This window comes from Phyllobates terribilis, unplaced genomic scaffold, assembly GCF_046119375.1.
Source record: "Phyllobates terribilis strain yellow unplaced genomic scaffold, ASM4611937v1 Scaffold_5__5_contigs__length_657084704, whole genome shotgun sequence".
Lineage (NCBI taxonomy): Eukaryota > Metazoa > Chordata > Amphibia > Anura > Dendrobatidae > Phyllobates > Phyllobates terribilis.
The window spans coordinates 647,637,384-647,651,365 of record NW_027362765.1 but is presented as its reverse complement, the minus strand read 5'-3'; the positions used below and the strand labels follow the sequence as shown (position 1 = coordinate 647,651,365).

At 40.3% G+C, this 13,982-nt stretch overlaps 1 pseudogene; it reads right to left on the bottom strand.

Annotated features, from left to right (window-relative positions):
* Positions 1–5,963: 5,963 nt before the first annotated feature.
* Positions 5,964–8,226, bottom strand: LOC141271679 (uncharacterized; annotated as a pseudogene).
* Between the last annotated feature and the right edge of the window lie 5,756 nt (positions 8,227–13,982).

Genomic DNA, 13,982 nt, shown 5'->3' with positions numbered 1-13,982 from the left:
ATGTAATATGCCTAAATGTTTATGTTGTAGAGTCATTCAAAATGGTAATCAAAAGAATTTTTCATCATATACCACAGGAAAATTTTTTTCTATCAAACACAATGTGAATTGTCAGTCGACACATGTGATCTATTTACTTGAGTGCACTTGCAACCTCCAATACGTGGGTCGAACGATACAAACTATGCACGCATGTCTAAATAAACATAGACATAACATTCGGAAAGGTTATCAATTACACAGTGTATCCAAACATTTTAGCATTGTTCATCAAAAAGATCCAGGAGATATGAGGCTTACTGTTATAGACCACATACCTGATTCTGTCCCCGACCGATTAGTGAGTTTGATTAATAAAGAAAGTTTTTGGATCTTCAAGTTGGGCACGTTGGCCCCTGAGGGTCTGAATTTGGCCCTTGAAAATGTAACCAGCTCTTAAGATCATTTCCTTCTCCTTTCTAATGGAATTATTATTGCTATGTTTAGCCCCTTTACAGCCCATGATATACTAGTACACATCTGTGCCCTGGGCTTTAAGAGCCTGACCCGTATTAGTACGTCATCGCGATCGCGCGCACACACAGGCTGTGCGGGTGCGATCGCCGTCGGGTGTCAGCTGATTATCACAGCTGACACCCGGTACTATGTGCAGGGAGTGGTCCCGCACCACTCCTGGCACATTAACCCCCGCAATGCTGCGATCGATGTCGATCGCAGCATTGCGGAGGCAAGGGGAGGTGATCGGTATACTCACCTCCTCTTCCGGCCTCCAGTGCTGTCTGCCACGGCTTCCCGGGTGTCGTCATGACAACATCCGAGTCACCAGGCAGCAGGGACATTGTTTGGTCATGCGCAGTGCATGACCACACAATGTTCTCACTGTGCAGCACTGACTGCCTGCATGGCACAGGGATGGTGCTCCATCCCTATGCTGTGCAGGCGATCAGAATAAAAAAAGTTAAAGTCCCAGAGTGGGACAAAGTATAAAAGTGTAAAAACTCTGAGAAAGTGAAAAAAAAAAAAAAAAAAAAATTGTAAAAATATAAAAAAAAAAATAAAAAAAATAATCCACCAAAAATAAAAATATAATGTACCCATCAATAAATATTATTATAAAAAAAAGCAAACAAACAATAAAAGTACATATATTTGGTATCACCACGTCCGGAACGATCTGACCTATAAAACTCTTCCACTAGTTAACCCCTTCAGTGAACACGGTAAAAAAAATAAATCAAAAACAAATCAAAAAACAATGCTTTATCATCATACCACCAAACAAAAAATGGAATAACACGCGATCAAAAAGACAAATATAAATAAAAATGGTACCGCTGAAAACGTCATCTTGTCCCGCCAAAAACAAGCCACCATACAGCTCCATCATCCAAAAAATCAAAAAGTTTTAGCTCCCAGAATAAAGCAATGCAAAAAAATAATGTTTTCTATAAAATAACTTTTACTGTGTAAAGCGCCAAAACATAGAAAAACAATTTAAATGTGGTACCATTGTAAACATACTGACCCAAAGAATAAAGCTACCTTATCAATTTTACCACACGAGGAACAGAATAAAAAAAAAAAAAAAAAAAACAATTCCTGAATTGTTCGTTTTTGTTTATTCTGCCTCCCAAAAATCGGAATAGAAAGCGATCAAAAAATGTCACGTGCCTGAAAATGGCACCAGTAAAAACGTCAACTCATCCCGCAAAAAACAAGCCATCACATGACTGTCGGACAAAATCTGGAAAAATTATAGCTCTCAAAATATGGCGATGCAAAAACTAGATTTTACAAAAAATGCGTCTTTTAGTGTGTGACAGCTGTCAATCATAAAAACCCCATATGATTCTGGTATCACTGTAATCGCACCGACCCGAAGAATAAAGTCGTCTAATCACTTATACCACACGAGGAGCGGCGTAAAAAATAAACTCTCGGTTTAGGGTTGTGCTAGGGTTAGGGTTTTGCTAGGGTTAGGTCTGGGGTTGGGGTTAGTGTTGGGGTTGGGATTTTTTTCAAAAGTAAGAAAAAAAGATGATGATATGGCGACTAGTGTTGAGCGCAAGTGCTCGCTACTTGAGTTTGCATCGGGTGCTCTGGTATGCATTGAGTATCATGGGTATTTGAGTGACATGCTCGAGTCTCCGCCCCATATGCTTCGCGGCCAAAAAAACTTTGCGGGGATTGCCTGCCATGCACGAGCGATCCCTGCATCTTTTTTTTTGGGTGTCTAATAACCGTGAAACATGCGGGGCAGGGACTCGAGCATGTCACTCGAGCACACGCAGTACATGGTGCATACCTGAGTACCCGATGCAAACACAAGTAGCGAGCACTTGCGCTCAATACTAATGACAACTTATTCAATATGATGACCTAATGTTATCAAATTCTGTGTCGTACCTCTGGGTTCAAAATGTTCACTATACCCCTTGATAAAATCCTTGAGGGGTCTAGTTTCCAAAATGGGGTCACTTGTGGGGGAGCTCCAATGTTTAGGCACACAGGGACTCTCCAAACGCAACATGGAGTCCGCTAACAATTTGAGCCGATTTTCCATTCAATTTGTATGCGGACACCATGTCGCGTTTGGAGAGCCCCTATGTGCCTAAACTTTGGAGCTCCCCCACAAGTGACCCCATTTTGGAAACTAGACCCCCCAAGGCACCTATCTAGATGCATAGTGAGCACTTGGAACCCCCAGGTGCTTCACAAATTGATTCATAAAAATGAAAAACTGGAAAAAAAATACTTTTTCATTTTTATGGATTAATTTGTGAAGCACCTGGGGGTTCAAAATGCTCACCATCCATCTAGATAAGTTCCCAGGGGGGTCTAGTTTCCAAAATGGGGTCACTTGTGGGGGGTTTCCACTGTTTAGGCACATCAGGGGCTCTTCAAACGCAACATGGCGTCCACTAATTATTCAAGCAAATTTTACAATCGAAAATTCAAATGGCGCTCCTTCCCTTTCGAGCCCTGCCGTGCGCCCAAACAGTGTTTTTTCCCCACATATGGGGTATCTACGTGCCCAGGGGAAATTGCACAACAAATTTTGGGGTCCATTTTTTCCTGTTACCCCTGCAAAAATAAAAAAAATTGGGTCTAAAGTAACATTTTTGTGAAATGATATTCTTTTCTTCCACATTCCAAAAATTCCTGTGAAGCACCTGAAGGGTTAGTAAAGTTTTTGATTGTAGTTTTGAGCACCTTGAGGGGTGCAGTTTTTAGAATGGTGTAACTTTTGGGTATTTTCTGTCATAAAGACCTCTCAAAGTGACTTCAAATGTGATGTGGTCCCTAGAAAAATGGTTTTGTAAATTTTGTTGGAAAAATGAGAAATCGCTGGTCAACTTTTAACCCTTATAGCTCCATAACAAAAAAAATGTTGGTTCCAAAATTGTGCTGATGTAAAGTAAACATGTGGGAAATGTTATTTATTAACTATTTTGTGTGACATATCTCTCTGATTTAAGGACATAAAAATTGAAATTTTTGAAAATTGCGAAATTTTCAAAATTTTCGCCAAATTTCCGTTTTTTTCACAAATAAACGCAAGTGATATCGAAGAAATTTTACCACAATCATCAAGTACAATATGTCACGAAAAAACAATCTCAGAATCAGGGGGATCTATTGAAGCGTTCCAGAGTAATTACCTCATAAAGTGCCAGTGGTCAGAATTGTAAAAATTGGCCTGGTCATTAACGTGAAAACCACCTTGGGTTGTAAAGGGGTTAAATGTTTTTTTTTTCTCTTTTTTATGATGCAGTTTTGAATAACTGTTTTTTGACATGTATTACTTCATTCTATATTTCACTTAATATGTTTCAATTTTTTTGTATTTATGTGTAGGTGATTTCTATGAAATTGATGTAGGCACTACAGATGTATTTTTGCATAACTGTTTATCAACATGTATTGCCATATTCTATACCTTATCCAATATGTTTTTGATGCTTTGTATTCATGTGAAGGTGGCTTATGTGAAACCAATGTGGACACTTCGCACCAGCACATGAAGGGTTTCCTTTGTTTGGACCCAGGTTAACTAATTAGTATCAACCAATCACTGTGAATCTTTGTCTATATATATTTTATGTTTGTGCTCATACCCTTGTACCACCTGAGGAAGATAGTTTACTATCGAAACGCGTTGTGGAAATTTTTTCACCTCTAGTGTTCATTCTTTTAGCGCCCTATAGACCGCTTTTTTTATTTTATTCAATTTGAACCATTCTTTATCCTTTTGGCCTCTTTATATAGGGTTTCCATTCCTTAATTTTTTAGAAATATACCATTTATTTGCCTGCCCTATTGTGTGTGTTTTTTTCTCTACCCCGTACTTCATATGCTGACCTTTGGTTTAACCTTTTGGGTAATGTTCCAAATTGTTCTTTGTGGACAAATATATATGGGTTTTAGCCTTCTATTTATGCCTGCTTAGCTGTCTGGTGAAGATAGCCCTATGGTGTGAGGCCATGCTTAACCCTTAAGGGGTGGGACGACGGATGTTTCCTTTTTCTTAAAAGTCGATTTGCTATAAATAAGTTGGTCCCATTATTTGATATTTTGCTGCGTGATAAGAGTGGCAAATATATCTGAATGGAGGTGAGGAGGTGTACTATATCCCCCATTTTTTTTACTTTGGTAGTGGATTGCTTTTTTCCTCCTCACTCCCCAACCACTGCTCTGTAAAATCATGATTAGGATCGGCGGTTTTGGTTTCTATGAAGCGCCAGTGTAGTGTTCAGGATGCGCTTCATTAATGCATATATGCGTTCCAGTTACCGGAAATAGGGAGGGCGTCACCGGATGTGATGTCAGCGAGATGCTGTATGCGTTCCACCTGGATGGTGGATGCTTCCAAATACTGGATATACCAGCCCACGTGACCGGATATGACGTAGCGGCGTGTTGTTAGCGCGGCCGTTTAAAGGAGACATCGTGTAGGAAGTGAGAGGTGGAACCCTGGGTCTTCTGAGAGGAGGATAAGGGTTGATTGTAATGGTGGAGACCCTCAGCCCTGTTTTCAGTCTCCCCTGATTAATCTATTTGGGAGGAAAAGTGTTGGGAGCAGGCTACCTCCAATACTTCTTGGTCTTGAATAATAGGATGACATTATACCAGGATGAATCAAGCCATGATGCACTATAGGATTGGGTGAGATTGTTTCATTATGCTTTGTACAACAATAACCCGAAGGATATTTTTAGTGAGGCTTTGTTGATTTTCCCTGACATGGTCCACGGTACCTTTTTTGTATAAAGGGTATGTGGGATTTCACTGTATAGTCCATGGTACCTTTTTGTTAAAGGGCATGTGGGATTTTATTGTATACCTAAGGTTATTGATAATGTATTGATAATGTATTGCACACTCCTGTCAGATGAGTCGCAGGATTTATATATGTGCTAGGTTGGTGAATATTATCTTGACCTATTATACAACTTTTTGAGCACATGCATGGTATCTCTATATGATTGTTACTAAAAATGTCAACCAACACTAGTAAGGGTAACATTTAATTATATGATCCTCTATGTTCTGGATGAACTGAGGCTGACTCTTCTAAACCCTATATACTTGGTACTTTGCATTCTGAGGTGTGGTTTGCATGTATATACAGCTATAAGCTGTTGATGGTAATTCAGATGACCCAGGGTTCATTATATGGCTCTTTGTTTTTTTTTTTATATAAAGAAATTTTAATATATATCTAATAAACGTTATATTTTAACTACCTTGCTTATGATATGATGGGAAGTAAATTAACACCTATTGTCGGAAAGAGAAATAAATACAACTAATGGAAAACATAAAAAATGACACTTTATTAGGTAAATACCAATTGAGAAGAAAATTAAGTCACACAAAGGTGGAATCACCAGAGGAAGCTATCGTCCAGTTATCCACACAGTTCAGTACTTTTAGATGGAAATTCACAATGTTTTATATATTCAGTAACTGAATTTGTCCCTTGCGTGATCTTTCTGTTGTTTAACAAGTGCAGGTTTTTTTGCTAAAACATTTCCTGCATTCTGAACAGAGGAATGAATTCCCACATCCTGCGGTATGAATTTTTTCATGCTGAAGATAAATTGACCTTTGATTAAAACGTCTTCCACAGTCTGAGCATGAAAATCTCTTCTCCCCGGTATGAATTCTTTGATGATCGATTACAGCTAACTTCTGGTTAAAACATTTACCACATATAGTACATGAAAACGGCTTCTACCCTGTGTGAACTCTCTGGTGTTTAATTAGATCTGATTTCTGGGTAAAACATTTTCCACATTCTGAACACGAAAATGGTCTCTCTCCTGTATGAATTTTTAGATGTTGTGTAAGATGTGATTTCCTGTAGAAACATTTCCCACATTCAGAACACGAAAAATGGCTTCTCCCTAATATGCATTTTCTGGTGTTCGACAAGATCTGATTTCTGCGTAAAGCACTTTTCACAGTCTGAACATGAATACGGCTTCTCCATTGTATGAGTTTTTAGATGTTGAGCAAGCTGTGATTTACTCATGAAACATTTCCCACATTCTGAACATGAATACGGATGGCCTCTCTGTGGTATGAAGTTTTTGATGTTTAACAAGATCTGATTTTTGGGAGAAACATTTTCCACATTCTGAACAAGAAAACTGCCTCTGAATCTGCATGCTCTTATTATCTCTGTGCCCTATATTTGACTTCATAGTCTGTGAGAGATCAGGAGACATGTCTCAAGAATAAAAGATTCAAATGAGCTCCAGGCCTGGGGTAAAGCATTTGCTACATTCCGAGCATTATCTAGATTCTTCGCTGTTCTCACCTGATTTTCAACAAATGCCAATTTCCTGCTGTAACGTTTCCCACAATGGGAATAAAAAGATGACTTTTCTTCTATGTGAACTTTGTGATGTTTACAAAGGCTCAATTTTAATGCTAAATTCTTCTCACACTGAGAACATGAAAATAGCTTCTCCCGTGTGTGAAGTCTCTGATGTTTTTCAAGTTCTGATCTCTTGGTAAAAAATTTCTTTCTGACATTCTGAACAATAAAGTGGCTTCTCACCTGTGTGAGTTTTTAGATGCTGAAAAAGATGTGGCTTCCTAGTGAAATATTTCCCACATTCTGACCATGAAAATGGTCATTCTCCTGTGTGTATTTTTTATGTTTTACAAGAATCAATCTCTGGGAAAAAAATTTGCCACAATCTTCACAAAAAAACAGTCTTGTATCGCTTAGAACTCTACTATTTATCATCTCTGTATGATCTGAACTTTGATCAGTGAGCTGTGATATATCAGTAGACGAAACCTCAAGTTTCATTGTGCCAGATAATAAATCTCTCATGTGAAGAGTTGAGGGTATGTCTGAGATAATGTCATGCTCTTCATATGCATATTCTCTGTCAATATTATCTTCTAATTTGTAATCTGACAGCAATAGGAGATGTTCTTCAGAGCTTCTGGTACAGTTATCTGCCACTAAAAGAATTACTTAATTTGCACTGGCTGTGCGGCTTCTATTACAAAACACATCAGAAAGGGGTTAATTTAAACGGTGCACATTTCTTCCATATTGTAATGCAATTTAGCACATTAGATTAATAAATCTCCCTTAGTGACTACAATAGTTTATTAGTTTATTTATCTAGATATGTATACCTGGTGATGTAACAATCTGATGATTTTTCAACATTAGGTCTCTGTAGCGATCCTCCTTGTGTTCTTCTAAATAATCCCACTCCTCCAAGGAGAAATACACAGCAACATCCTGACACCTTACAGGAACCTGACAGAATGAGAAAATCATTATTCAAACCATGTGGCATCTTGTAATGTCCCAGTCTTTCTAGTAGATCTCACCTCTCCAGTCAGCAGCTCAGTGATCTTGTTAGTGATTTCTAGGATCTTCTGCTCATTGTTTCCTTTGTGTCCTACAGAGTAAGTATGGGGCATGATGATGGGGCTCTTGGTACTATGCAATCCTTCCAGCACAGTAGCATGACTGCTGGGCTTTACACTCTCACCTGATGTCTTATTCACTACTAAGCAAGCCTGTGTATGAAAGGATACACTGATAAATATTACTATACATAGCCTTTCCAGTTTTATATCTTGGGACATGATTACCAGAACCATCACCTCTCCAGTAAGCAAGTAGATGATCTCCAAGGTGAGATTTAATAGTCTCTCAGATATTTCATACATGTCGTTAATATCCATCCTGCTGAGGCAATCACACAGATGACAATGATATGTTAGAAAAATACGAACAACTAGTAGCTCCTACAGTGGACACACCGGGAAGGAAAGAAAAGGAGTGATAATTGCTTGTGCACGACAAATATTGAGGTGCAGACACTGCATTATTTTCTAATGTATGATATGGGAAAGGAGCGGAGAAGATAGTCAAAGACATCCAAGCATATAGAGTGGGTGAAATAAGTATTGATCACGTCACCAGTTTTCTAAGTAAATATATTTTTAAAGGTCGCTATTGACATGAAAATCTCACCAGATGTCAGTAACAACCCATCAAATCCATGCAGGCAAAGAAATCAAACCATAGTTGTACATAAATTAAGTTATGTGTAATAATGAGAAATAACTGGAAAAAGTATTAAACACGCTTACTGAAATGTAATACTTCGAACAAAAGCCTTTGTTGGCGATGACAGCTTTAATATGCCTCCTGTATGGAGAAACTAGTTGCATTCATTGCTCAGGTGTGATTTTGGCCCATTCTTACACACAAACACTCTTCAGATCCTGAAGATACCTTCTATGAACTTTTTGACCCAGTGACAGTTAATTTGACTGGATGCAGACTGAGTCTGTGGCCACTATTAGAGACATATGCTCAGGAGGAATGTGTCCAACTGTGGCCACTGTCTGGGTGGATGCCTAGGCATCTGCCCAACATAGAAAGCCATTGCAAAAAAATGCTTACCGTTGGGTATACGTTTAAGTTTTTCCTTATTGACACACTTTGAGTCCAAAATGCCTTTAGGGTCAGGTTTATATGTTTTCTTTACAAAAAATCATTTTGACTTCTTCTTCTATTTGCGTAGAGACATTTAAACATTAAAAATGGTTTCCGACATACAGAACTAAAGAGTAAATCTAACTTTAATCCACAGCAGGAATATTCTGAGATGTTTAATATATATAATGTGTGCAAGTGGGTAAATAGCTGGCTGAGTGATAGAAAGCAGAGGGTGGTTATCAATGGAGTAAGCTCAGGGTGTGTCAGGGTTACTAGCGGGGTGCCTCAAGGGTCTGTCTTGGGCCCTATATTATTTAATATATTTATTAATGATCTAGTGGAAGGGTTGCATAGTAAAATAGCAATATTTGCAGATGATACTAAACTTTGTAAACTAGTTAATACTGATGAGGATAGGACACAGCTACAGGAGGATTTAGATAAATTGAGGAGTTGGGCCAAAAAATGGCAAATGGGGTTCAATGCCGATAAATGTAAGGTCATGCACATGGGAAAGAAAAACAGCAGTCATGCATACATATTAAATGGGAAACCGTTGGGGAAATCTGACATGGAGAAGGACCTTGGCGTCTTGGTTAATAGCAAATTAAATTGGAGTGCCCAGTGTCAGGCAGCAGCTGCGAAGGCAAATAGAGTCATGGCATGCATCAGAAGAGGAATAGGGGCATATGATGAGAACATTGTTCTTCCTCTGTATAAAGCGCTGGTAAGGCCGCACTTAGAATATTGTGCACAGTTCTGGGCTCCGGTGCTCAGGAAAGACATATTGGAGCTAGAGAGGGTACAAAGGAGGGCGACTAAGGTAATAAAGGGAATGGAGGGACTAGAATACCCAGAGAGGTTGTCAAAATTAGGCCTATTTACGTTGGAAAAGAGAAGGCTTAGGGGAGGCCTCATAAACATGTTTAAATACATCAGGGGGCAGTACAGAGATCTCTCCCATGACCTGTTTATACCAAGGATGGTGACAAAGACGAGGGGGCACACTATGCGTCTGGAGGAAAGGAGGTTCCTGCACCAGCATAGAAGGGGATTCTTTACGGTCAGAGCCGTGAGACTCTGGAACTCTCTGGGAGAGGAAGTGGTGATGTCCAACTCACTTAATGAGTTCAAGAGAGGCCTGGACGCCTTTCTTGAGAACAATAAAATGACATCTTATGCTTAGTGATAGTTAATTAATCCAGGGATTTAATCTGACTGCCAGATTGGTGTCGGGAAGTGAATTTTTCCTCAATGATGTAAATTGGCCTATACCGCATGTTTTTTTTTTGCCTTCCCCTGGATCAACGCTGCGGAATAGCTGCAGTGCACAAGAAATAGGCTGAACTGGATGGACGCTTGTCTTTTTTCGGTCTTATAAACTATGTAACTATGTAACTATGTAAATCTTTCAGAACCAGGTAATTAGATATATATACAGGATAAATATAAAGAAAAACATTATTACAAACCTTATAACCTTACAATAGGAGAAAAGAAGGTTATTATTAGTCTCCAGTGTAATAAGGATATAGTTATGTGTCCAGCAGATAAGGGGAGCGGACTATAGTGGTAATAGACTATGAAAAATACCATCTTCAGTCTTCACGATTATTAGAAGATACTAAAATCTATAGAAAAGTAGTAGAAGATCCTACCCATAGATATGAAAAGGAGTTACTAAATCTCACTAAAAATGTCTTGGAAAAAGAGATACTAACTCGCTATGAAGCAAAATACATTATTGTGCGCAACCCAAAATTGGCAGACCTATCATATCTGGGATAGACTGCTTAACTTCCAACCTATACAGATACGTTGACATTCAGCTGCACAATTGTGTACAGTCCCTACCCTGCCTACCTAAGGGACACAAAACAGATCCTACAGATTTTAAATCATATTGAGTAGACATCTAGTTATATTCTAGGTACGTTAGATGTAACCTCCCTATATACTATTATAGAAAATAATAGGGGTTGTGAAGCATCAAAGTTTTTTCTAGAAAAATCCACAATTTCTCCAGTGGAAGTGAAGTGCAATATATTATTGATTGCAATACGTTTATATGCAAATTGCTTCTAGTCTTCAGAGAAAAGAAGACTTGAACTCTATAGTGCTACCCAGGGCCGGCTCCAGGTTTTTGTGGGCCCTGGGCGAAAGAGTCTCAGCGGGCCCCCTTAACACATACCACGATTCATGATGCACAGATACCGCAGAGAAATATATATATAGTACAATGCTAAAGATTTCACTTCTTACATTACATGACCAATATCTATTGTAAATTCCACAATAGCTCAGAAACCGGCAAATCGCTCCACACAGAATACTGGCCCCCATAAAATGCTCCATACAGGATACTGGCCCCCATAAAATGCTCCATACGGGATACTGGCCCCCATAAAATGCTCCATACAGGATACTGGCTCCCATATAACGCTCCATACAGGATACTGGCCCCCATATAACGCTCAATACAGAATACTGGCCCCCACATAATGCTCCATGCAGGCTGTTCCCCCCACATAATGCCTCATGCAGGCTGCTCCCCCCATATAATGCCCCATGCAGGGTGTTCCCCCCATATAATGCTCCATGCATTATGTCACCCCCCCTTATAATACTCCATGCAGGATGTCACTCCCCCTCTTTTATAATGCCCCATGCAGGATATCACTTTCCCCGCCATATAATGCCCCATGCAGGATGTCACACACACCCCCCTCCCTTATAATATCCCATGCAGGATGTCACTTCCCCCCCATATAATGCCCCATGCAGGATGTCACACACCCCCCCTCCCTTATAATGCTCCATGCAGGATGTCACACACCCATTCCCTTATAATGCCCCATTCAGTATGTCACTCCCCCCCATATAATGCCCCATGCAGGATGTCATTCCCCCCATATAATGCCCCATGCAGGATGTCACTCCCCCCCTCTTTATAATGCCCCATTCAGTATGTCACCCCCCCATATAATGCCCCATGCAGGATGTCATTCCCCCCATATAATGCCCCATGCAGGATGTCACCCCCCCTTTTTAATGCCCCATGCAGGATGTCACTCCCCCACCCTTTTTAATGCCCCATGCAGGATGTCACCCCCCCATATAATGCCCCATGCAGGATGTCACTCCCCCCTCTTTATAATGCCCCATGCAGTATGTCACTCCCCCCCATATAATGCCTCATGCAGGATGTCACCCCCCCCCCTATTTATAATGCCCCATGCAGTATGTCACTCCCCCCTTTTTAATGTCCCATGCAGGATGTCACCCCCCCTCCTTTTTAATGACCCATGCCTCCATACATTAAAAAAAAAATCAAATACTCACCTCACTCCTCCTCACCTGCTGCCGCTGCTCAGGTCCGGACTCCAGCGTCGCCGGCGTCTTCCCGCTCTGCGCTGCATGTGACGGCTCACGAGAGGGCGCGGTGGAAAGACGTCACCGCACCCTCTGACCTGAGACGTCACAGGGAGCGCAGAGCAGTAAGACAGCGGATCTGTGGAGGCAAGAGGAGAGGTAAGTATTGTGCTGGCTGCCGGGGCACTGAGCAAGCGGAGGGAGGATACGCTGGCACCGTTCTCCTCTGCTCACGGGTCCCATAGCGCGCCCACTTGCTCAGGGCCCCGGCACTTTCCCGGCTGCGCCGGGTGCTGACGCCGGCCCTGGTGCCACCTATTGGAAGCCGCAATCCTACAAGTCAAAATCAACCCTTTAACGAGTCATGCAATATAACTTAGGATAAAAGCCAAATCAGAATCTCAATTTGCAGACATGGTGTTTCGGGCTGTCGGCCCTCATCAGTGTAAAGTATGAGAACTGATTTGGCTAGATGAGAGGCTCTGGACTGAGGTCTAAGGGGTAACATTTTTCCTTGTGGAGAGTGACATATCAGCTCTGGCATGTCAAGGTAAAGTATTTGCTAGCTGTTCTTGTATCTTGAATATATTGACTACATCATGTATAATATGTATGGTAGGAATATGGACGATAGCCGTATTTTGTGTTATAGGAAATGTGGGGTTTGAACCATGTGTCAGAATACGTCGGGAATAATGTCAGAGACTGAAAGATAATGCAAGGAGCAGTGGCGCTGGTAGGTGGTCAGTAAGGGCTTGCAGCAAGTCTGGAACAAGAGCCACTACTTGTCTAAAGTATCATGAAATGGTACCGAAAAGTGTAAAATAGCGAATCTACTGTATTTTACAGAGACTGAAAGATGAATGCAACTGTAGATTTGTAAAAAGGTGGAAAGGAAAAAGGGTGGGGGGGGGTGACAACAAGCCAAAATAAATAAATAATTGGATTAAAAAATGATATATAGTAATGGGTATTTGTAATTACCGACCCCAAAATTCATAGAAAAACCTCTGTGATTTAATCTAACCCTTGGGGCTTCAGAGTATTGATTTTATACATCCAATAAATTTCTTTGTGATTTAGACATTGCACCTTATTGGGGGTGTCGGGCAAGACGTGCTCGATAGGTAAGATCTTAAGATCCCTGTGATCCTGCTTGTGTTGCAGGACCATATGTCGGGACAGCCCATGTTTCATAAATCCTGTGGTTATATTATGTCTATGTGAATTGAGTCTATTGTGTAGTGCCTGAGTCGTCCTGCCCACATATTGTTTCGTGCAACTACATTCATTAACGTATATCACATAATCTGTTTCACTTGACATGGGAGATGAAATTTTAAAATTTTCACCTGTGGCCACCGACGTAAAATTATCAGTGGAGTGTATAATAGATTTACAACACATGCAGCTCTTCTTACCACATTTAGTAACTATGTTTTTTCTTCCATCTACAACAATATTTGGTTCCTGCCTGCGTAATTTATTCTGAGCCAATCTTAATGTAGGTGCTCTCCTGAATATTATGGAGGGATTTCTCTGTAAAATCTGATTTAGTAAACGGTCATTTTGAAGAATATGCCAAGTTTTTTTAAGAATTTCTCTGATTTCCCTAAGTTGT